General features: G+C 45.1%; 1 long non-coding RNA gene across 1 annotated transcript in view; it reads left to right on the top strand.

Annotated features, from left to right (window-relative positions):
- LOC137543897 (uncharacterized) overlaps positions 1 to 24,683 on the top strand; it is a 42,298-nt gene extending 17,615 nt beyond the window's left edge. The window contains exons 2-3 of the long non-coding RNA XR_011025656.1: positions 20,018 to 20,077; positions 23,715 to 24,683. This is a non-coding gene — a long non-coding RNA (uncharacterized lncRNA). The remainder of the gene's footprint in view (positions 1 to 20,017; positions 20,078 to 23,714) is intronic.
- The last annotated feature ends 1,260 nt before the right edge of the window (positions 24,684 to 25,943 follow it).

Raw genomic sequence — 25,943 nt, 5'->3', positions numbered from 1 at the left:
GGGGCTCCTGATCACCCCCCCCACCCTAAGATCCTCCCCCCCCCCCCCCCCCCCCCGTGTACTGTATACATCTATTCTCCCCTGTAATCACCCACTGATCACCTGTCAATCACCACCTGTCACTGCCACACATCGGATCAGACCCTAACCAGTCCCTTGCGGGCACCTGATCACCCGCCCACACCCTCAGATCGCCCACAGACCCGCCCTCAGATCCTCTCCCAAGTGCATTGTTTACATCTGTTCTCCCCTCTAATCACCCACTGATCACCCATTAATCACCCCCTGTCACCACCTGTCACTGCTACCCATCAGATCAGACCCTAATCTGCCCTTGCGGGCACCTAAACACCCGCCCACAGCCTCAGATCACCCTCAGACCCCCCCCCCCCCGATCACCTCCCCAGTGCATTGCTTGCATCTATTCCCCCCTCTAATCACACCCTGAGACACCCATCAATCACCTCCTGTCACCCCCCTAGCACTCCTATCCATCAGATCAGGCCCTAATTTGCCCCGTGTGGGCTCCTGATCACTCGATTCCCCTCAGATTCCCTTCCGCTCACCTCCCCAGTGCATTGATTGCATCTATTCTCCCCTCTAATCACCCCCTGAGACACCCATCAATCACCTCCTGTCACCCCCTAGCACTCCTATCCAATAGATCAGGCCCTAATCTGCCCCCTGCGGGCTTCTGATCACCTGGCCAAACCCTGACCCGCCCAGCCCCACCGCAGTGACAGAATTTTTTTTTCTGATCACTGCTGGCCTCTACGACTTAATTGTGGCTGAGACCAACCGTTATGCCACACAATACCCAACCGTCAATCCAAGAAGCTACCATGCCCAGCCTTTTCGGTGGAAACCACTCCAAGTTTCTGAACGTAACATTTTTGGGGGCCTTCTCCTTAACATGGGTCTAGTCAAAAAGAATGTATTGCGGTCTTATTGGTCTACGCACCCAATACATCACATGCCCATGTTCTCTGCTGCCATGTCCAGGTCACGATTTGAGAACATCCTGCGCTTCCTGCACTTCAGTGCCAATACAACCTGTCATCTAAGAGGCCACCCTGCTTATGACCGGTTCCACAAACCTTTGCCCCTCGTAGACCACCTGTCATCAAAATTTGCAGATGCTTATACACCTGAACAGTCATTTTGAGGCATTTGGTTTCCAGACTACTCCTCACGGTTTTGGGCCCCTAAAATGCCAGGGCAGTATAGGAACCCCTCAAGTGACCCCATTTTAGAAAGAAGACACCCCAAGGTATTCCGTTAGGTGTATGATGAGTTCATAGATTTTATTTTGTGTCACAAGTTAGTGGAAAATGACACTTTGTGACAAAAAACAATAAAAATCAATTTCCGCTAACTTTTGACAAAAAATAAAATCTTCTATGAACTCACCATACTCCTAATGGAATACCTTGGGGTGTTGTCTTTCTAAAATAGGGTCACTTGTGGGATTCCTAAACTGCCCTGGCATTTTAGGGGCCCTTAACCGTGAGGAGTAGTCTGGAAACCAAATGCCTCAAAATGACCTGTAAAATCCTAAAGGTGCTCATAGGACTTTGAGCCCCTTAGTGAACCTAGGCTGCAAAAAAGTCACACGTGGTATCGCCGTACTCAGGAGTAGTAGTATAATGCATTTTGGGGTGTATTTTTACACATACCCATACTGGGTAAATGGACAATTGTGTGTAAGAAAATCAAAAAAGTCTCCTTTACAGAGATATTTCTCTCACCCAGCATGGGTATGTGTAAAAATACACCCCAAAACACATTATACTATTTCTTCTGAGTACGGCGATACCATGTGTGACACTTTTTTTGCAGCCTAGGTGCGCTAAGGGGACCAAAGTCCTATGAGTACCTTTAGGCTTTATAGGGGTGCTTACAATTTAGGCACCCCCCAAAGGCCTGGACAGTAAACACACTCTACAAATTACTCCAATTTGGAAAGTAGACACCCCAAAGTATTCAGAGAGGGGCATGGTGAGTCCGTGGCAGATTTCATATTTTTTGTCACAAGTTAGCAGAAATGGAAACTTTTTTTTTTTTTTTTTTGTCGTCCGTGTCATTTTCCGCTAACTTGTGACAAAAAAAAAAATAAAATCTATGAACTCACCATGCCTCTTAGTGAATACTTTGGAATGTCTTCTTTCCAAAATGGGGTCATTTGGGGGGTATTTATACTATGCTGGAATTCTAGCACCCCATGAGATATGACCGGTGCTCAGAAAAGTCAGAGATGCTGCAAAATGGGAAAACACCATAGTTTGTAAACGCTATAACTTATACCCAAACCAATAAATATACACTTATTGGATTTTTTTTATCAGACATGTAGCACAATAAATTTAGACAAATGTATATAGAAATTTTACTTTATTTGAAAAATGTCAGCACAGAAAGTAAAAAAAAAAAAAAAGAATTTTCTTGTCAAAATTCATGTCTTTTTTGATGAATATATTAAAAACTAAAAATCACAGCAGCAATCAAATAGCACCAAAAGAAAGCTGTATTAGTGACAAGAAAAGGAGCTAAAATTCATTTAGGTGGTAGGTTGTATGACCCAGGGCCGGCCTTTGACCTGAGCGACCTGTGCGATCGCTCAGGGCGCCGGCTTCCAGGGGGCGCTCCTGCAGCCTGTGTTTTAATGCGAAGCTGCGGCCCCGGCTGGGTCCGTCTCGCTCCGCCCCCTGGTGCTGCTGCTGGGGGTGATGGCTGGGGGGCAAAGTTGGCAAACATGCCCGTGATAGAGGGAGAGCAGCCCGACCTCTCCCTCCCTTCCTCTCCGGGCCGCCCTCCGTGCTCCCCCCTCCAATGCAGACTGCAAAGAGAACAACTCACCTCCCTGGTTCCGATCGCCGGCGCCTCTCACTTGCCGCTGGTCTCCTCTTCTACATTGTCACTGATGCACACTAAACTTCCTGCTTAACAGGAAGTTTAGTGTGCATCAGTGACAATGTAGAAGAGGAGACCATCGGCAAGTGAGAGGCGCCGGTGATCGGAACCAGGGAGGGAGGTGAGTTGTTCTCTCTGCAGTCTGCATTGGAGGGGGGAGCACGGAGGCGGGCGGCCCGGAGAGGAAGGGAGGGAGAGGTCGGGCTGCCCTCCCCGCGGCTCCCCCTCCACTATGAGGGGGAGGGGCACCTACCTATCTAGCCAATAGTGGGGGCACCTACCTATCTAACCTACACTGGGGGGCACCTACCTATCTAATCTATACTGGGGGCAGCTACCTATCTAGCCAATACTGGGGGCAGATACCTATCTAGCCAATACTGGGGGCACTTGCCTATATAACCTATACTGGGGGGCAGCTACCTATCTAATCTATACTGGGTGCAGCTACCTATTTAGCCAATACTGGGGGCAGATACCTATCTAGCCAATACTGGGGGCACCTACCTATATAACCTATACTGGGGGGCACCTACCTATCTAATCTATACTGGGGGCAGCTACCTATCTAGCCAATACTGGGGGCAGATACCTATCTAGCCAAAACTGGGGGCACCTACCTATATAACCTATACTGGGGGCACCTACCTATATAATCTATACTGGGGGCAGCTACCTATCTAATCTATACTGGGGGCAGCTACCTATCTAGCCAATACGGGTGGCACCTACCTATCTAATCTATACTGGGGGCAGCTACCTATCTAATCTATACTGGGGGCAGCTACCTATCTAATCTATACTGGGGGCAGCTACCTATCTAATCTATACTGGGGGCAGCAACCTATCTAATCTATACTGGGGGCACCTACCTATATAACCTATACTGGGGGCACCTACCTATCTAACCTATACTGGGGGGCACCTACCTATCTAATCTATACTGGGGGCAGCTACCTATCTAATCTATACTGGGGGCAGCTACCTATCTAATCTATACTGGAGGCAGCTTCCTATCTAATCTATACTGGGGGCAGCCCCATTAGTGTATGTGTGTGGTGCGCTCACACGCAAAGAGGATGAATGGGGGGGGGGGGGAGGGGGGATCCAAAATCTAGTTATGCTCAGGGCGCTGTGAAACCTAAGGCCGGCCCTGGTATGACCGAGCAATAAACCGTTAAAGCTGCAGTGGTCTGAATGGGAAAAAAAAGTGTCTGGTCCTTAAAGCGGTATCTTCACCATAAAAATCAAATTTCAACAGCAACTGGTCTGAGTGTATTAAGTGATAAAGATGCTAATCCTGCATTCAAAACTTTCAAAACTTTTTCTGCTGTTATGATTTGGAGTTATCACATACTGTACTTTAGGAGCACTGGGCCTTTAGTAGTCCGTGCCAAAGAATTGCATGCTGGGGGTTCTTTTTATCTATAATGTATTCCTCCTCTTTCCTTTATTTCCCTGCCAGCTGCTTATCTGAAACCTAATCCACTACTCACTTGTGTTTACAAGCAAGGCTGAGGCGACTCAGCGATTGGAGGAGACAAGAAAAAAAAGTAAAGGGCAGAAATGACATCACGAGTTAGCCTTAAAGAGAGTCTGAAGCGAGAATAAATCTCGCTTCAGACCTCATAGATAGCAGGGGCACGTGTGCCCCTGCTAAACCGCCGCTATCCCGCGGCTTAACGGGGGTCCCTGATCCCCCAAATCCCCTCCGTAATGCAGGGAAGCGCTTCCTGGTTGGGGCAGGGCTAACCGCCGCAGCCCTGCCCCACGCGAGTCTGTCAGCGCGTATCTCCGCCTCTCCCCGCCCCTCTCAGTCTTCCTTCACTGAGAGGGGCGGGGGAGAGGCGGCGATGCGCCGCTGATAGACGCGACTGGAGGCAGGGCTGCAGCCGTTAGCGACCAAGTGTCGCAGTGGGGGGTTTGGGGGTCAAGGGACCCCCGTTTAGCGGCGCTATTGCGGCGGTTTAGCAGGGGCACACGTGGCCCTGCTAACTGAGCTCTGAAGCGAGATTTATTCTCGCTTCAGAGTCTCTTGAACTGTGAGCAAAAGACATGGCCCCCACCACTAACAGAGTTCTCGTCATTTACTATATAACATTCACTGAAATCAAAATGTGGACAGTATAACACGTGTTATATAAGTAGATCAATTATTTATCTACTTATGTATGTGTTTTTTTTTCCCTGGCATAGTATGGCTGATCCTATTGTTTTAAGTTTTAAGACTGCAGTCCTTAAAGTGCATCCGAGGTGAACTTTTACTCCTTGCATAATTGTGTTCCTTTCCTATTGTTTATAGGGCATCCCTCAAGCCAAATAATTTTTTGTTTGTTTTAATACTCTAATTCCCTATAAACTAAATAAACCACGCCCACAGGTTTTCAGAGCGCTTTGGCAGTAGCAAGGGCTCATGGGAGCTCAACCTGGACAGGAGAAGGAGGAGGTGTTACTAGCCATTGATTTCAGAGGCAGGAGGGAGGAGGGGGGATTCGTTTTTTTTTACAGGCTTAGTGATCAAGATACAGATAAGCCTGCCTCTGTGTAATGTTTACAAACATGGCTGTTGTCATTGTATCACAGGAAGAAATAATCATTTTCTATTAAAACTGTTTGCAGCTATATTTGCTGTGTAAACTATCTAAACTTTAGATAAGATATATAGACAAGTTACTTGTTATAGTTTTCATCTCGGATCCGCTTTAAGGGGTTAAAACATCTTGCATGTGTATACATTAATCAGGGAGTGTAATTAGAGTACTGCTTCACACTGACACACCAAACTCACTGTGTAACGCACCGCTGTTTGTGTAGTGATGGCGGGTTTAAAGCCCTTATGGTCGCCGGGCTGTGGTAGCTCAATGATAGAACAGTGACTGTCCAGCTGATTGAATTTGGTCTGTCCACAATGAAGCAACAACCTTATAATCTTGGGTGTGCCTCCTCCCCCCCCCCCCCCCTCCCCCAAGACACTCGTATAGCCGGCGGTCATTGCTTCCTTGTGATACGCAAGCTCCTTCACCGCGGCAAGGTAACATTCACGAACGGGAATTGGTACATGTACATGCTTTTTGTTTTGTTGTTGCAGCCACAGTGCAGCCAGAAAAATTAGGCAGGCATGTCACACAGGTGCAGTTAACAGGTATGCACAGAGTGGTATATCACACTGCGTGCGCTCATGTAGGTAGATGGTTGCACTAAACAGGTAGGTATATGCAGTGAAGTAGAAAAGCCAAACGCTCTGAAACCCCCAAAACAAAACCACTCCACCGGTGCAGGATCAGGCAAGCCACGCCAGAAGTAGAATCAACAAAGGAGGATCCGCAGTCACAGCGAAGTAGTAAAAGCTGGTATTCTTTATTGAAAAACGCCACAAAAAATGACACACATAGGAGCAGGAAATGACTGACGCGTATCGGGCTCAAAATCTGCCCTTAATCATAGGTATATGCAGTGATGGGTATTACAAATGTGCACCTGTCATACACACACACACAGGTACCGAACAGGCACAGTAGGTAGGTAGGTGCACTGTGAACAACAGGTAGTTATATGCAGTGATGGGTATTACAAATCTGCACCTGTCACACACACAGGTCACTGAATGTGCTGGGCCTGGCAGTGGCACAGTAGAAATTACCACCAAGGGGCCAAAGGCCAGCTGCGACTGACTGACAGGGCAAGAACAAGATTAGCTCAAAAGAGCTGTTGATGGGTGCTTTTTTAGCAATAAGAATCGGCAAGGAGCAAGCTAAAGAGCCTAACTAAGCTTTCCCTATGTGAGTCTACAGCAGCTCACCCTTCTCTAATTACTGCAGGCACACCAGTGAGTAAAATGCCTGACGCTGCCTGCCTTTTATAAGGGGGGAGGGCCTCCAGGAGGGAGTGTAGCCTGATTGGCTACAATATGCCTGCTGACTGTGATGTATAGGGTCAAAGTTGACCCTAATGATGTAGTATAGGAGGTGGGCCGAACCGCCATAAAGCTTGCGCTAGTTTGCGAACGCAAACCACTGAAGTTCGTGCGAATAAGTTCGCGTGCGAACGGTTCGGGCCATCTCTAGACACCTCTTGCCTTTCAACTTCATGGTACAGTTTGGGTATCGCCTTTTTTGAGAAATAATTGCGGCCCGGTATCTTCCACTGTGCTGTCCCAATCGCCACAAGTTTTCGGAAGGCCTTAGAGTCCACCAGCTGGTAGGGTAATAGCTGGTGAGCTAACAGTTCCGACAAGCCAGCTGTCAGACGCAAGGGGGTGACTGGCAGAAATTGGCTTCTTCCGTTCAAAGATTTCCATCACGGACACCTGGCTGCTGTGGGCAGAGGAGCAGGAATCGCTCAAGGTGAGAGGCAGAGTGGAGGAGGGTGGCTGTGAAGGTGCAAGGGAGAAAGCGGCTGAAGATAATACATCTGAAGGAAGAGGAGGAGAAGGAGGGTGGCTTTGCTTTTGTGTGCTGCTTTTCCTCAGGTGGTCTTCCCATTGCAGTTTGTGCTTTTTTGTCATGTGTCTTCGTAAGGCAGTTGTCCCTACGCGGGTCTTGGTCTTTCCACGGCTCAATTTTTTGGTGGCAGAGAGTACAGAAGGCATTGCTCTCATCTGAGGCAGACGCACACAAAATTTTCCATACTGCTGAGCCCTGGGATGATGGCACTTTGGTGGTGGCGTCAGCAGTTGACGTGGAAGGTCATGTTGGCTGGCTGTCCATAGGTGGCGATACATGCACGAGCGGTTTCTGACGATGAGCTCCTCCTGCTTTGTCAGCAACTAGTCTCCTCCTACTCCTATCTGACTCCCCCTCTGAACTGTCCCCCTGATCATCATGTCTATTAGGATCCCACGTGACATCCATGGCAGTATCATCATCCTCCTCCTCCACAGCTTCGCTTGTATCGGACACTTCATAAACTGCACCAACAGCAGGTACTTCATCATCCTCCTCACACCTTACGTCCAGGAGGGAGTGCAGCCTGATTGGCTGCCATGTGTCTGCTGAATGTGATGTAGAGGGTCAAAGTTTAGCCCAGTGATGTAGTATAGGTGGCGGGTTGAACTCGCATAAAGTTTGCTTTCGATCGCAAACACGTGATGTTCGCGTGAATAAGTTTGCATGCGAACCGTTCGGGCCATCTCTAGTTATAAAGTGCCAACATATTACGCAGCGCTGTACATTAGTTAAGGTTACAGATATTTAGGGGTGACATACAGAAATGCAGTGGGTTGCAAAAGTATTCGGCCCCCTTGAAGTTTTCCACATTTTGTCACATTACTGCCACAAATATGAATCAATTTTATTGGAATTCCACATGAAAGACCAACACAAAGTGGTGTACACATGAGAAGTGGAACGAAAATCATACATGATTCCAAACATTTTTTACAAATAAATAACTGCAAAGTGGTGTGTGCATAATTATTCGGCCCCCTTTGATCTGAGTGCAGTCAGTTGCCTATAGACATTGCCTGATGAGTGCTAATGACTAAAGTACACCTGTGTGTAGTCTAATGTCAGTACAAATATAGCTGCTCTCTGAGGGCCTCAGAGGTTGTCTAAGAGAATATTGGGAGCAACAACACAGTGAAGTCCAAAGAACACACAAGACAAGACAGGTCAGGGATCAAGTTATTGAGAAATTTAAAGCAGGCTTAGGCTACAAAAAGATTTCCAAAGCCTTGAACATCCCACGGAGCACTGTTCAAGCGATCATTCAGAAATAGGAGTATGGCACAACGGTAAACCTACCAAGACAAGGCCGTCCACCTAAACTCACAGGCCAAACAAGGAGAGCGCTGATCAGAAATGCAGTCAAGAGGCCCATGGTGACTCTAGACGAGCTGCAGAGATCTACAGCTCAGGTGGGAGACTCTGTCCATGGGACAACTATTAGTCATGCACTGTACAAAGTTGGCGTTTATGGAAGAGTGGCAAGAAGAAAGGCATTGTTAATAGAAAGCATAAAAAGTCCCGTTTGCAGTTTGCCACAAGCCATGTGGGGGACACAGCAACCATGTGGAAGAAGGTGCTCTGGTCAGATGAGACCAAAATGGATTTTTATGGCCAAAATGCAAAACGCTATGTGTGGCAGAAAACTAACACTGCACATCACTCTGAACACACCATCCCCACTGTCAAATATGGTGGTGGCAGCATCATGATCGGGGAGTGCATCTCTTCAGCAGGAACAGTGAAGCTTGTCAGAGTTGATGGGAAGATGGATGGAGCCAAATACAGGGCAATGAAGAGGTAGAGGAGATGAAGCTTCAGCACACTCAAGATAACAGCAAGGGACTGGACTAGACTATATTCAGCATAAGACCGTGGCAATGCAATCCCCTTTGAAAGCGTGCACAGGCTATATGGCAGCAAGCAATTCATGTGGGAGGGAGAGATAAGATGGAGCCAGCACTGCAATTAGGGTGATTTATTGGATGAATAAAAACAGATGCACTTACAATCAACACAGTCGGATGCAAAGCGGGAGGGTGGGCGCCAGGTCTATATCCCCCTGCGGACGACCGTTTCGTGCAACTCTTCCCCATTGCGGTGAACAAGCGCTCGTTGCGCGAAACAGTCGTCCGCAGGGGGATATAGACCTGGCGCCCACCCTCCCGCTTTGCATCCGACTGTGTTGATTGTAAGTGCATCTGTTTTTATTCATCCAATAAATCACCCTAATTGCAGTGCTGGCTCCATCTTATCTCTCCCTCCCACACAAATACAGGGCAAACTTGGAAGAAAACCTCTTGGAGACTGCAAAAGACTTGAGACTGGGGCGGAGGTTCACCTTCCAGCAAGACAATGACCCTAAACATAAAGCCAGGGCAACAATGGAAAGGTTTAAAACAAAACATATCTGTGTGTTAGAATGGCCCAGTCAAAGTCCAGATCTAAATCCAATCGAGAATCTGTGGCAAGATCTGAAAACTGCTGTTCACAGACGCTGTCCATCTAATCTGACTGAGCTGGCGCTGTTTTGCAAAGAAGAATGGGCAAGGATTTCAGTCTCTGGATATGCAAAGCTGGTTGAGACATACCCTAAAAGACTGGCAGCTGTAATATCAGCAAAAGGTGGTTCTATGAAGTATTGACTCAGGGGGCCGAATAATTACGCACACCCCACTTTGCAGTTATTCATTTGTAAAAAATGTTTGGAATGATGTATGATTTTCGATCCACTTCTCACATGTACACCACTTTGCATTGGTCTTTCACGTAGAATTCCAATAAAATTGATGCATGTTTGTGGCAATAATCTGACAAAATGTGGAAAACTTCAAGGGGCCGAATACTTTTGCAACCCACTGTAATACAATGCAGGAATACATGCAAACCTGATCACACAGCACAGTATGAGTAAAAGGTAATGCTTAGTCGCTGGATGGAGCATGGAGATTAGGCAAGTAGCGTTCACTCAGATCCATAGGATGTACGGTAATGGAGGTGCGTCAACAGGTAGGAGACATAAAGAGGAGGGCCCGCCTAATGGCTTACAATCTAGAGGGAGAGGTGAGGACACGAAAGGTAGGAGACCAGAGTTTACCTGCGGGTTTAGAGCACTAGTGAGGGGTGGTAGGCCAGAGTGAACAGGTGAGTTTTGAGGGCCTTCTTAAAGATGTTGAAAGGGAGAAACCCTAATGGGGGGAGGTAGGGAGTTCCATAATGTTGGAGTAACTCTTGAGAAGTCTTGGTGGCGTGCATGGGATTGGGTGATGCAGGGGGCAGTCAGGCAAAGTTCATTGGAGGAGCGGAGTGAGCGGCTAGGTGAGTACCTCTGGGTAAGATTGGAAATGTAGGTTGGCCAGATTTTGTGGACAGATTTGAAGGCCAGACACAGTATCTTGAATCTGATTGTGGATTGGATAGGAAGCCAGTGGAGGGGTTCACAGAGGGGATCCGCTGTGGTGGAGTGATGGGAGTAGTGGATAATTCTGGCTGCTGCATTCATGACTGACTGCAGCGGGGCAATTCTGGTTATAGGGAGACCAGACGGAAGGGATTTGCAGTAGTTAAGGCGGGAAATTGAGGACATGGATGAGGCATTTGGTGGTGACAGAGGTGAGGAAAGGGGGGATCTTGCAGATGTTACGGAGGTGGAAGTTGCAGGACTTTGTGAGGTTTTGGATGTGGGAAGTGAAGGAGAGTGCGGAGTCCAGGGTAACACCCAGACAGCGGGCTTGGGAGGTAGGGCGATTGGTAGTGTGGTTAACAGTGACATTCACATCTGGGAGGGTCAGGGATGGCCGGGTAGGAAGAACAGGTTCAGTTTTAACAATCTAGCGGACATCCAGGAGGAGATGGCTGATAGGCAGGAGGAGACCTTGTCCATGGTAGTAGTGGATAGGTCAGGGGTGTGGAGGGAGATCTGGGTGTCATCTGCATACAGTTAAAATTCATGGAAGAGATAACCTTGCAAATGGAGGATGTGTATAGGGAGAACAGTAGGGGGCCAAGAACCAAGCCTTTGGGGACTCCTACCAAGAGGTGATTGGGGGTAGATGAGGACTCATTGAAGGAGGTCATGAAGGTGCGGTTGGAGAGGTAGGATGAGAGCCAGGCCAGGGTGTGAGGTCATGAATGCCCGTGGACTGGAGGAGTAGGGGATGGTCCAGAGGGACAGATTCATCAAAGCATTACCGACAATTTTTTCTTCTTAAAGAACAAGCGACACCCATGCTAACCTAGAAATATAAAACACATATATAAGTAGATAAAAAATAGCTCTACTTACATAACAGATGTATTGTGCTATCCAAATAATGATTCCTGTGCATTTTATAAAGGAAAAGCAGAAAATCCTATTCTACGCAGTGGCCATCTTGCTAAGCTAACACTGACATCATATCGTCCCTGACTCCTGTTTCCCCCTCTCCCCCCCCCCCCCCCCCAAGTCTCTTGCTCATTGTTTATTCATTAGCTGCCCTCCTCCCAGAGTCTTCAGACACTCCCACTGAGGTGTATACTAGGAACTGCGCTGTCTTTTTTTTTTTTTTTTCTCCTCCTCTAATCGCAGAGTCACCTCAACATTGCTTGTAAACAAAAGTGAGCAGAGGATCATGTTTTAGATAGGCTAGGCAGGGAAATAAATGGAAGAGGAGGAATATATTATAGATAAAAATAACCCCCAGCATTCAACTGTTTGGCACTGACTACTAAAGGGCCAGTGCTTCTAAAGTATGTGATAACTCCAAACCATAACAGCAGAAAAAGTTTTGCAAGTTTTGAATGCAGGATTAGCATCTTTATCACAATACACTCAGACCAGTTGCTGTTGAAATTTGATTTTTATGGTGACAATACCGCTTTAAACAGTTCTAAACAGCAGAGGAACTGTTATGCATGATAAGATTCCTAAATCCTACGTAATAGCAGCAGTTTAGCGTGGATTTCTAGAGCTGCCGCTATAGTTAAGAAAAGTGCAAATCCATTCCTAAACTGCTGCAGATTAAGAAGTGCTTAATAGCAGTTCTACAGATGCAGCAGTGCAGACTAGACATGATTTGTGAAGTGCTCCTCCCCCTGCTGATTCCTGTGAAGCAGTTCTGTGCTTAACCCTTCCAGTGCTGGGCATTGATGCAATACAGCAGATGTATTGGTAACCTCAGCAACAGCAATTCCCCTCACACCTACACTACCTGAGAGGCCTTCCTAACTCCTCCTATTCCTAACAGGAATTGCACTATTTTGTGATTTCTTAGGATGTCTGAGACAGTTCTGCATGGATTTCTAAAAACCTACTAATGTTTTGTCTCAAACTCTTGATAAATGTCCCCCACTGTGTGAAAAGCTGCTGAAAGTTCAAGGTGAAGGAGAAAGGAGTATTTGCCTTCAGCTTTAGCTAAGGCAAGGTCATTGACCACTTTGGTGAGATCTGTTTCAGGCTTGCCAAGAAGGTGTTGTCAGTCAGCTCCAAATCCTGTAATCGCACCAGGACACCCTTTGTATCTCGAAGGTAAGATCAAAGGGCCTCCACAAAAGGCCTAAGGAAGCGTTCTACATACTGGCTGTATTGATCAGTGAGATTAGCTCTAACCAGTACTGTCTGTCTCCCTGGGAGGGGGGTTCACCCCCTTATGTATTTTGGGGAGGGCATAAAATGCTGCCATAATCGGGATGCTTGCTAGACTTTTTGTGAAGAGCTCCCTGTGTGAGACCATCCTGCAAAAGATTCTGTAACGCCTTCCTGTAGTGTGACAGTGGGTTACTTTTCGAAACCCTGTAATGTTCATGATTATTCAACATCTTTAAACATATTTCTTTATACTTTACATGGTCTTCCCCATGATAATGTTACTGCCCTTGTCAGCATGTTTTGATTACAATTTCTTTATTCTGTTGTAGTCCATTGAGCACTTGACGTTTAGTGCTTGATAAATTGTCTTTCATAGAGGATTTGTACGTGACCCATTCCAACTTCCACAGATTGCGGGTCACCTTGTTCACAAATGTGTAAATATGTGGAAACTGGACGATTGAGGGGCAAAATAAACTTATGTTTCTTAATTTGCTAGGTGCTGCTACTGTTTTGTTTTTGTTTTGTTTTTGTTTTTGCCTCATCTGTTTCAAATGTTTTGAACAACGCCAATTTTCTTGCAAACAGATATGTCTTTTGTCCACTCGGGCGCAGAAAAAAATCTATTTATGCCGCTAAAACCCAGGCACACGTCTTGTGACTGATGATCCATGATGGGGTCTATTTTGCTATTTGATAAAACAATAGGGATTTGGTACACTAGTGTGCTGATAGTTAGAAAATCTGAGATGGTGAAATAAGTACTTAATTACCTGTGAACCTCGCTGAGTGGACCAGTCTCGGACTACAGCACATGCATGGCACTGGGCACACTTCTGTGGTCAGGAGTATTCTCACATGCGTAGTTTGTAAAGACCTAAAAGACCTGAATGCATGGCCTAGGCCAGGCATGGGCAAACTCGGCCCTCCAGCTGTTGCGGAACTACAAGCCCCACAATGTATTTGCCTTTATGAGTCATGACTGTGGCTGTGAGACTCCTGCAATGCATTGTGGGACTTGTAGTTCCTTAACAGTTGGAGGGCCAAGTTTGCCCATGCCTGGCCTAGGCTGTGCATGTACAGTTGGTGATTTTTCAGAGGGGCACAACAGAGAGGACTGGGAGGAAACCAAGGGACCTGTAATGCTACAGGGGGCTGAAAGAAGCCCTAGGTAAGTTAGAACTTGTCCCCAGTGGTTGGATAGTGTACTGGTTAAAGGGAAGGTCAGAAGAAAAAAAAATCAAGATCTACTAACCCAGGGCTTCCTCCATCCCCTGGCAGCCAATATATCCCTCGCCGCAGCTGTGGTGTCTTGGGGTCCCCTCTGTTGCAGATGCTGACTTCGCCAGGTCAGCATCTTCTGTGCCTGCGCAAGCGTGCTCACGTTTGTGCTCACATGGCCTGGAGTGTTTTGCGCAGAACTAGTGTGCCTGCTCAGAATGCTCCCAGCCACTGGATTGTGACCGCGAGTGGCACGGCCACGCACTTGCGCACACGCAGAAGAATCTGACCTGGTGATGTCGGCATCTGCAACGGAGGGACCCCGTGACACCAGAGCTGTGGCGAGGGACAAATCGGCTGCCGGGGGTAGGAGGAAGCCGATCTTGATTTTTTTTTTTTTTATTATTTTCCTCGGGTGTGTCCTTTAAGGGCTCTGCCTCTGACACAGGAGACCAGGGTTCGAATCTCTGCTCTTCCTTTTCAGTAAGCCAGTAGAGATGGCTCGAACCTCAGATTTTGGGTTCGCGGACGCCAGCTTCCACAAAAGTCTGTGAACCGGCGAACCGCAATAGACTTCAATGGGCAGGCGAACTTTAAAAACTACAAACAGTGTTTCTGGCCACAAAAGTGATGGAAAAGATGTTTCAAGGGTCTAAACACCACAAGAAAAGATGCCCTATCTGAAGACATTTATAATGATAAATGCAACTCATCACATCCCAGTATGATGCAACCATATGTAATTTATTAAGGACTTATCCAACACAAAATACGTTAAAAACAATTAATTAAAACCTCCTTAATCCAAATGTAATTGGAAATCCCTGCAGCAGCAGAACAACAAAGTGACAAAAATATGTGTATAGAAATAAATCGGAATCACTAATCTTTGTGCAAAAATGCTTGTATTGCACAACCCTCAAAAACAATTCATGCAAAAATGACCGAGCATATCTAGTGTTGAACCAGTGAAAAAAAGTGCAATGTGCTAATAAATGAATAAATACCAATGCATGCAAAGATGTGCTAAAAACGCGGGCTGTGCAAATATGGCTAAAGTGCTGAACAATCAGAGAATGGTATGCATAATAACTGCTGAAGAAAAGTGTACAGGTGCTTACCAAAATAATGTTACAGCTGCATGTAGGGAGAAGGAGGGAGACGCCTTGCCTGTTCGCAGCGTGCGGCTGCTTCTGTGGAGGCTGAGCTAGAGGATGTCAGGAGCCCTATAATGCGCTGCTGCCCTATCACGGGATTACATGGCCAGGTGAGGCAGAGGCAGAGCGGCACTGTGTACAATGACGTCAGTCCGCACAGCCCCTTGTCGGACTTCTGTGCACTCCAAACGGCGCACCATAGCCGATCTGTATATATCTAAAAAACCGCATGCAGCTGTAAATAGTATAATTAAACCTGAAAATATCACAAATATATATATATATATATATATATATACACACACATATATACAGTGGTGTGAAAAACTATTTGCCCCGTTCCTGATTTCTTATTCTTTTGCATGTTTGTCACACTTAAATGTTTCTGCTCATCAAAAACCGTTAACTATTAGTCAAAGATAACGTAATTGAACACAAAATGCAGTTTTAAATGATGGTTTTTTTTATTTAGTGAGAAAAAAAAATCTCCAAATCTACATGGCCCTGTGTGAAAAAGTGATTGCCCCCCTTTGTTAAAAAATAACTTAACTGTGGTTTATCACACCTGAGTTATATTTATGTAGTCACCCCCAGGCCTGATTATTGCCACACCTGTTTCAATCAAGAAATCACTTAAATAGGAGCTATCTGACACAGAGAAGTAGACCAAAAGCACCTCAAAAGCTAGACATCATGCCAAGATCCAAAGAAATTCAGGAACAAATGAGAACAAAAGTAATTGAGATCTATCAGTCTGGTAAAGGTTATAAAGCCATTTTTAAAGCTTTGGGACTCCAGCGAACCACAGTGAGAGCCATTATCCACAAATGGCAAAAACATGGAACAGTGATGAACCTTCCCAGGAGTGGCCGGCCGACCAAAATTACCCCAAGAGCGCAGAGAAAACTCATCCGAGAGGCCACAAAAGACCCCAGGACAACATCTAAAGAACTGCAGGCCTCACTTGCCTCAGTTAAGGTCAGTGTTCACGACTCCATCATAAGAAAGAGACTGGGCAAAAACGGCCTGCATGGCAGATATCCAAGGCGCAAACCACTTTTAAGCAAAAAGAACATTAAGGCTTGTCTCAATTTTGCTAAAAACAACTCAATGATTGCCAAGACTTTTGGGAAAATACCTTGTGGACCGACGAGACAAAAGTTGCACTTTTTGGAAGGTGCGTATCCCGTTACATCTGGCGTAGAAGTAGCACAGCATTTCAGCAAAAGAACATCATACCAACAGTAACATATGGTGGTGGTAGTGTGATGGTCTGGGGTTGTTTTGCTGCTTCAGGACCTGGAAGGCTTGCTGTGATAGATGGAACCATGAATTCTACTGTCTACCAAAAAATCCTGTAGGAGAATGTCCGGCCATCTGTTCGTCAACTCAAGCTGAAGCGATCTTGGGTGCTGCAGCAGGACAATGACCCAAAACATACCAGCAAATCACAATCAAATGGCTGAAGGAAAACAAAATGAAGACTTTGGAGTGGCCTAGTCAAAGTCCTGACCTGAATCCTATTGAGATGTTGTGGTATGACCTTAAAAAGGCGGTTCATGCTAGAAAACCCCCAAATAAAGCTGAATTACAACAATTCTACAAAGATGAGTGGGCCAAAATTCCTCCAGAACGCTGTAAAAGACTTGTTGCAAGTTATCGCAAACGCTTGATTGCAGTTATTGCTGCTAAGGGTGGCCCAACCAGTTATGATTGGCCAGGCAGCGCACGGGGGGGGGGCGCGCGGCGGATCGGCGGGTAGCGGCGGCGATCGTCATGCACACGCAGCTAGCAAAGTGCTAGCTGCGTGTAGCAAAGAAAAAATTATGCAAATCGGCCCAGCGGGGCCTGAGCGGTGCCTTCCGGCGGCATAGCCCGTGCTCAGCACGGGCTTACCGCCAGGGAGGTTAAACGCATTGTAAAGCATAGTTGCTAGCTTGTTCTGCATGTGCTGCATCCTTTCTGCCTTCTGGTGAGTTGGTAACATGTCCGCCACTTTGTGCCTATACCGAGGGTCTAGTAGCGTGGCCACCCAGTACAGCTCATTACCCTTGAGGTTTTTTTTTTATACGGGGGTCCCTCAACAGGCTGGACAGCATGAGACTCCATCTGCACAAAGTTGGATCCAATTCCAGCGAGTCAGGCTATCACATATCAAGCGTCTCACCGGCAAGTAGTTTCTTCGCTGAATGTCCGCAAAGCGTGCCATGACCACCTGAAATGCCCGCACAACTTCCTGGCCTGCTTCAGGACGTCTTCTAAGCCTGGGTACTTTGACACAAATCTTTGAATGACTAGATTCAGCACATGTGCCATGCAGGGTACATGTGTCAGCTTTCCCAAATTCAATTCGGAAATGAAATCGCTGCCATTGTCACACACCACGTTGCCGATCTCCAGCTGGAGCGGGGTAAGCCACTGATGCACCTGTTTGTTAAGAGCAGCCAGAAGAGCTGGTCCAGTGTGACTCTTTGAGGCAAGACATGTCTAAGATGGCGTGACACCGTCATATCTGGCATGCAGCATAGGCCCTGGGGAGATGGGGCTGTGTAGCAGGAGAGGAGATCGCAGCACCAGTAGAGTTGACCAAGGAGGAGGACGATAATGGAGAGGAGGTGGCAGGAGGCCTGCCTGCAAGCCGTGGAGGTGTCACAAGTTGGTCCGCTGCACAGCCATGTACTCCCTGCTTGTTATCGGTCACCAGGTTGACCCAAAGGGCTGTGTAAGTAATGTAGCGGCCCTGACCGTGCTTGGCAGACCAGGCATCCGTGGTCAGGTGGACCCTTGACCCAACGCTGTGTGCCAGAGATGACACCACTTGCCTCTCAACTTCACGGTACAGTTTGGGTATCGCCTTTTTAGAGAAATTGCGGCCTGGTATCTGCCACTGCGGTGTCCCAATGGCCACAAATTTACGGAAGGCCTCAGGGTCCACCAGCTGGTATGGTAACTGCTGGCGAGCTAACCGCTCCACCAAGCCAGCTGTCAGACGCCGGGCAGGGGGGTGACTGGCAGACATTGGGTTCTTCCGCTTAAATGACTTCCGAGGCCAAAAAGAAGAAAATTACACTATACCTTTTAAATATCTGAATCCACGGAGGACGTCCAGCGCGTCCTCCGCACCGTACCGCCGTAATTGCTGCCTTTTTCTTTCCCCCATGGCTCGGCCCGACCCCACTGAACGGGTCGCATGGCTTCCACCAGTAAGATGGCCGCCGCCTTGAGCCGCGGCTGCGCAGTACGCTTTGCCCTTAGTGCGACTGCGCAGCCTTCAGCCCGCCTCCCGCAGCGTACAGATTCCGTAATGCTGCCCAAGCGTATGTCGGGCGCGCTCACATCACTGCGAGCAGTGCATGTGAGGCCGCGCCCCCTTGACAGTACAGTATACGGAGACACGCTGGGGGAGCGAGCATTACATTCACTGTTGCAAGCGTGGATAAAGTAAGTTATTACCTTTGCCAAAGGTAATAACTTACTTTATCCACGCTTGCAACAGTGAATGTAATGCTCGCTCCCCCAGCGTGTCTCCGTATACTGTGAGTATGGCAATACCATGTGTGGCACTTTTTTGCACCCTAACTGCGCTAAGGGGCCCAAAGTCCAATGAGTACCTTTAGGATTTCAAGAGTCATTTTGAGACATTTGGTTTCAAGACTACTCCTCATGGTTTAGGGCCCCTAAAATGCCAGGGCAGTATAGGAACCCCACAAATGACCCCATTTTAGAAAGAAGACACCCCAAGGTATTCTGTTAGGAGTATGGTGAGTTCATAGAGGATTTAATTTTTTGTCACAAGTGGCACTAAGTGGCCCAAAGTCCAATGAGCACCTTTAGGCTTTACAGGGGTGCTTACAATTTAGCACCCCCAAAATGCCAGGACCGTAAACACACCCCAAAAGTAGACACTTCAAGGTATTCAGAGAGGGGCATGGTGAGTCCACGGCAGATTTCAATTTTTTTTTTGTCACAAAAAAATTGAAACTTTTTTTTTTTGTCACAAAGTGTCATTTTTCGCTAACTTGTGACAAAAAATAAAATCTTCTATGAACTCACCATGCCTCTTAGAGAATACTTTGGGATGTCTTCTTTCCAAAATGGGGTCATTTGGGGGGTATTTATACTATCCTGGAATTCTAGCACCTCATGAAACATGACAGGTGGTCAGAAAAGTCAGAGATGCTTCAAAATGGGAAAATTCACTTTTTACGCCATAGTTTGTAAACGCTATAACTTTTACCTACACCAATAAATACACACTGAATGTTTTTTTTTTTTTTATCAAAGACATGTAGCACAATAAATTAGGACAAAATGTATATAGAAATTTTACTTTATTTGAAAAATGTCAGCACAGAAAGTAAAAAATAACAATTTTTTGACAAAATTCATGTCTATAATAAAAAGTAAAAATCACAGCAGCAATCAAATGGCACCAAAAGAAAGCTGTATTAGTGACAAGAAAAGGAGGTAAAATTCATTTAGATGTTGGGTTGTATGACTGAGCAATAAACCGTGAAAGCTGCAGTGGTCTGAATGGAAAAAAAGTGTCTGGTCCTTAAGGGGTAGAAAGGCTGTGGTCCTCAAGTGGTTAATACCAGGCAATATTACACCAGAACGGGCTCCCAGTGTCCGTGTGTTTTTACCAGTAGCCGTTGTTAGAGCTTTTATGGAATGTTTGACTTCTTTTTTTTTTTTTTGTTATTATTATTATTCTCTCTTAGAATTTCGGACAGGAAAGGCTCCAATTCTGATTGCTACGGATGTTGCTTCTCGAGGTCTAGGTTGGTAAATTTGAAGTTCAATATATTTATGAAATTAACTGAAACTTCACTTGAGTACTGTAGTTCTTTTTTGGAGTACAAATTAATTTCTTACTTTGTGTGCTAAAGATTGAGGTTCTATTTAAGGCCAGATCCCTAAGTTGGCCCCTTTGGGATCCGGCCGGCAATTACCCGAAGTGGCCAACTAATGGGACCAATGCGAGAAACACTTCTTTTCAGACTTTGGCCAGCCAGAATTCGACCTGACAGAGCCCAGCTGGCCAGGTCCTGAAGAAAGGCTTTTGTGCAGTGTGGCAGGAGAGGTTGAGAAAACAAGTTCAGCAGCATCTGTAATATCTATCTTCTCCCCCTGCCTCTTGCCCCCTGTGTCTTCCTCTCATGTGTGTCTCCAGGGAGAAAAAGATATGAGGGGACCCATCTAATGCGCCTGTACTCTCTCTCCTTAGTGAGTGTGGTTTCTCCTCATAAATATTGCACCCAGTGTTTTAGCAACGAATACCAGCAACACAGGCTGAGAGTACAGGTGCTCTAGGCAGGCTGGCCTGTATATTTCCTCACTGGAGAGAGATATGAGAGGAGGCAAAGGGCAGAAGCCGGGTAATGCAGATGTCACAGCTGAAACTTGTGCAGTTCGCTTTTATTCAGGACTTGTTAGGCCAGGTCTTGTCATTTCCGGTTCTGGACAGCCAAAGTCCAAAAATGTAAGTTGAATAAAGCTTGTTTCCACATAAGCTGCAGTAGCTTGCCACTTTGCATAAGTGAAGTAAGATGCATAACTGGGCAGACTTCGGGTTTCTGGCCGTAACCTATATATAAAATCAGTGTTTTTATTTTCACGTAAGAAAAAAACAAATCAGTTTTACTAGACCTTTTTAAGAGTACCCACAGCAAAATATACATTATAGTTAATGTACTCCTTATTTCCAGAGCAAGCCTCATTGCTAGCATAAAAACATTATTTCATTTGCTGAAAATATTTGTAGAAATTTCATGCAGACAACCTGTACTCAGAAGCAGAAGCTATTTATTGAGTAAATCAAATCATAAAAACTAAACTCACATTGTGGGTCCTGTGCAACAGGGACTGAGAAAAATTAAATCGCCTTGAGGCACTACAAGTGCCAGTATAACAATAGGTGAAACATTTTTGAGATGCCCACTCTCTAGTCCTGACCAGATTCAGCTCTATGCCATCATCACAGGTCACTAGAAAGTAAGCTAAAAGTGGGCATATATAGAATATCTTCACCTAATTTGGAAATAGTCTGGTTTCGCCCAAAGATCATGCAAACTAGTGCTCATACCATAGGAATGCATTAGTGATTGCCGATAGGCCGAATGGAGTCATGTGGCTGGACCATAGAGGAATATGGGGGGCTATAGTGCTTTACACACTCAGCCACTGATAGGCTCATATGAGTCGGGTGGGGAACGGCACAAGGCACTATGGGAAATGTAGTGTAACAGTGAATGGAAAAAAAAAAACATTGCAATGGAATAATTAAGTCTGTTACAAAGAGCCAACAAAACTGAAAGTGGCTGAAGCATACACGGTATTAGCAAATGCAATTTAAAGGAACATTATGGATTAACATGATTGTTACCCTGGGATTGAGAGAGTTCTTGAAGTGCTAGTAAATAATGTATACCAACTTTCTCAACCTTATTACCCTGGAGGAACCCTGTAAATACTTTTTGGATCCCAAGGAATCCCTGCAAATAATTTTTGGATCTCAAGGGACCATTGCATTTATTTTGCAGGAAGCATGGTCTTTAAAAGTAGGTGTGGCTGTTTATTTTACTACCCGCTATTACACTGCTCCTCATTATAATGTCTCCTTATCCTAGTGCTTTTTATTAATGTGCTAATTCTTATTCTGCCCCCCAAGTTAGTGTTTTTTTTACAGTACCCCCTATTATAATGTGCTCTATTATAAACCCCCCTCCCCCCCACACACACGATGGGAGAAAGTGCCAGGGAACCCTGCAGGGTACTCAAAGAACCCGGGGGCTCCTGGGAAACCTTGGTGAGAAAGCCTGGTGTATATAGTTCAGTTGCTTATCTCTTTTGTTTACTGTATCAAATTCCTTTCACTCTAAACTGAACAGTCTTTTCTAATCTGACGGCAGAGTGAGCCATGAGGGGAGAGGGAATTACCTCACAAGTGCACCTGTTAACCCTGTGTGTGAGAGAAAGTCCTGTGTCTCTGACTAAAGTGTGTGAAGAGAGCAGAAGAAATGTAACTTGTTATAAACATTTGTACTTTTCTGTGACACCACAGCTTTTCATACTTGTTTTTGCTTTCAGAGAAAAATACTCTATAGTTTGATATGCAAAAAACCAACACTGGCTGTGCATTGAAGCAGACACCCCTTTTGAGAATGATTTGTCCCAATAGAGCTAAATCCTACACACAATGAATTAAAGCTTTTGCCTCTGATATTTAACATAAGTAGGAACATTTTTACACAGCTATTTAGACATGATTTGTACATTATTTTAGAACACTTGGTTTGATACTGTTCCTTTACCTTCACATGCCGGTATATATGGTAGATATAGACATATATGCATAGATATCAAAATCCTACTGAACAGCAGAAGTGGATAAATGCATAAATAAATGAATACAAAGAGGCACATAAATATCATTAAAGCAGCATGCACTAGAAATAATTGATTTGAGCAAACTATACAAATTCTATGTAAATGGCTCACTGGTGAAAATAGAACCTGGGTGTACAGTGCATTCGGACATTATTCACAGTGCATCACTTTTTCACAATTTGTTATGTTACAGCCTTATTCTAAAATGGATTACATTTATTTTTTCCCTCAGAATTCTACACACAACACCCTATAATAACATGAAAAAAGTTTACAATAAGGCTTGGTGTACAGAGGCGCCAGAGTAGAATAAAACCGTTTAAAAACCGTCTAAAAGAGGGGGATGTTCAGGTGGACTTACCTCCCTCGAAAATATAAAACTCAATTGAGTCACAATAAATCAATACAAATATTTTTTATTCAACTCCACTTAGTGCAACGCGTTTCGCAGGTGTGGTCCTGCTACCATCAGCCAAACAGGAGTATAACTATAAAACAAACAGAAATATATACAAACATAATGACCCAAAGAAATAGCTTAAAATAAAGGCGCAGTTTAAAAACATGAGAAGACATGATACAATTGTAACATTTATGGTCGCAGTGTAGTAAAACTCGCTCTATGTCTAAAAATTGCATCTAATTGATAATAAAATATCCAAAAGAATGCAAAGTGTACACAAAAGTTAATAAATATCCATAGTTGTCGATTGATATGCTAAAGTTCATCAGCTTCTAGATTAAAGGATAGTCAGTTTAGTAAGTATAACATATAGTACTATTTTATGGCCCTAGATCTTACTTGCAAGAAGAATCGCTAACAGTCAAAATTGATATAGTAAAATTCAACACCTCAGCAAGCGTGACTTACCTCAATGGGTCTAAATGCAGAAGTGAGCGCCTCTGTGTAGATGTGCGAGGGGGCTCTGCTTATATAGGGAGTGTGGTTGCAACCATGTACCATTAGCATGTACCATTGTGATATACCCAAGAGAAAAATGAGCTCTCTCTCTCTCTCTCTCTCTCTAGGGCTTGATGCCATTGAACTGAATTTTCAGCTTAAAACTATCAACGGATACCGGCAGAATTTCACAGGCATTTTCGGAATTCCGCCAGATTGAAAAAGCAATTCCGCTCCGACCAAACGGAACGGAATTAGCAATTTGTCTAAAAATTCCGGAAAATACAATTCCGCGGAAAGCGGTGACCATCCCTACTAGAGAGACAGAGAGAGAGAGAGAGAGAGAGAGAGAGAGAGATATGAATCTACCTGTCTATCTGGGGTTCTCTTCGGACAACTGTTGAACACAACACAAAAGGCAAGGCCATGCCTAGCTACAAATCCTTAAGCACCTAATTTTTCTCATGGATTGATCATAATGGTACATGCTAGGCTGGCTTCCGCATGTAGTGTTGTTGGTGGTATAGCGGATAAGTCAGTTGCCTACCACACACTGAGACCTGGGTTCAATTCCCAGCCGCGGTGAGTTGGTTTTTGACATGCTACAAATCCTTAAGCATGCTACTTTTTCTCTTGGATTGGAAACGCTTTATGGAGATGATTTCATTTTTCAGCACGACCTGGCACCTGCTCACAGTGCCAAAACCACTGGTAAATGGTTTACGGACCATGGTATTACTGTGCTCAATTGGCCTGCCAACTCTCCTGACCTGAACCCCATAGAGAATCTGTAGGATATTGGGAAGAGAAAGTTGAGAGACGCAAGACCCAACACTCTGGATGAGCTTAAGGCTGCTATCGAAAGCATCCTGGGCCTCCATAACACCTGAGCAGTGCCACAGGCTGATTGCCTCCATGCCACGCCACATTGAAGCAGTCATTTCTGCAAAAGGATTCCTGACCAAGTAGTGAGTGCATAACTGAACATAATTATTTGATTATTTGACCTTTTTTTTGTTTTAAAAACACTTTTCTTTTATTGGTCGGATGAAATATGCAAATTTTTTGAGATAGGAAATTTGGGTTTTCGTGAGCTGTATGCCAAAATCATCAATATTAAAACAATAAAAGGCTTGAACTACTTCAGTTGTGTATAATGAATCTAAAATATCTGAAAGTCTAATGTTTATCAGTACATTACAGAAAATAATGAACCTTTATTACAATATGCTAATTTTTTGAGAAGATCCTGTATGTATGTATGTATATGTATGTGTGTATATATATATATATATATATATATATATATATATATATATATATATATATACATATATAATATATATGTGTATGTGTGTATATATATATATATATATATATATATATATATTATATATATATATATACATATATAATATATATGTGTATGTGTGTATATTATATTATATATATATATATATTATTATTGTGTGTGCGTGTGTGTGTGGCCACTCAGCCAATCCGGAGCCTAGCTGGGATCAGCTGATTCCCCTTCTGCTAGCATAAAGGTCCTGTCGCCTGGCGCTCTCCCAGCTGTGTGTACTAGAAGGACCAGAGCGAACCAGTGACATGTTGCTGCGCGGCAGAGGCCGCCGGCTGGAACGCGGAGATAGCCGCCCTGCCGCTTGCCCGCCACTTGTGGAAGTATACTACATAACCAAAAAGCGTGAAACATCTGAAAATATGTCATATTCTAGGTTCCTTCAAAGTAGCCCACCTTTTGCTTTGATTACTGCTTTGCACACTCTTGGCATTCTCTTGATGAGCTTCAAGAGGTAGTCACCTGAAATGGTTTTCACTTCACAGGTGTTCCCGGTCAGGTTTTATAAGGGGGATTTCTTGCCTTATAAATGGGGTTGGGACCATCAGTTGCATTGTGGAGAAGTCAGGTGGATACACAGCTGATAGTCCTACTGAATAGACTGTTAGAATTTGTATTATGGCCAGAAAAAAGCATCGAAGTAAAGAAAAACGATTGGCCATCATTACTTTAAGAAATGAAGGTCAGTCAGTCTGAAAAATTGGGAAAACTTTGAAAGTGTCCCCAAGTGCAGTCTCAAAAACCATCAAACACTACAAAGAAACTGGCTCACATGCGGACCGCCCCAGGAAGAAGGAAGACCAAGAGTCACCTCTGCTGTGGAGGATAAATTCATCCGAGTCACCAGCCTCAGAAATCGCAGGTTAACAGCAGCTCAGTTTAGAGACCAGGTCAATGCCACACAGAGTTCTAGCAGCAGACACATCTCTAGAACAACTGTTAAGAGAAGACTGTGTGAATCAGGTCTTCATGGTAGAATATCTGCTAGGAAACCACT

This window comes from Hyperolius riggenbachi, unplaced genomic scaffold (genome assembly GCF_040937935.1).
Source record: "Hyperolius riggenbachi isolate aHypRig1 unplaced genomic scaffold, aHypRig1.pri scaffold_340, whole genome shotgun sequence".
In the NCBI taxonomy this organism is placed as follows: domain Eukaryota; kingdom Metazoa; phylum Chordata; class Amphibia; order Anura; family Hyperoliidae; genus Hyperolius; species Hyperolius riggenbachi.
Note: the sequence above shows the minus strand (reverse complement) of the source record. Positions and strands in the feature narration are given on the sequence as shown.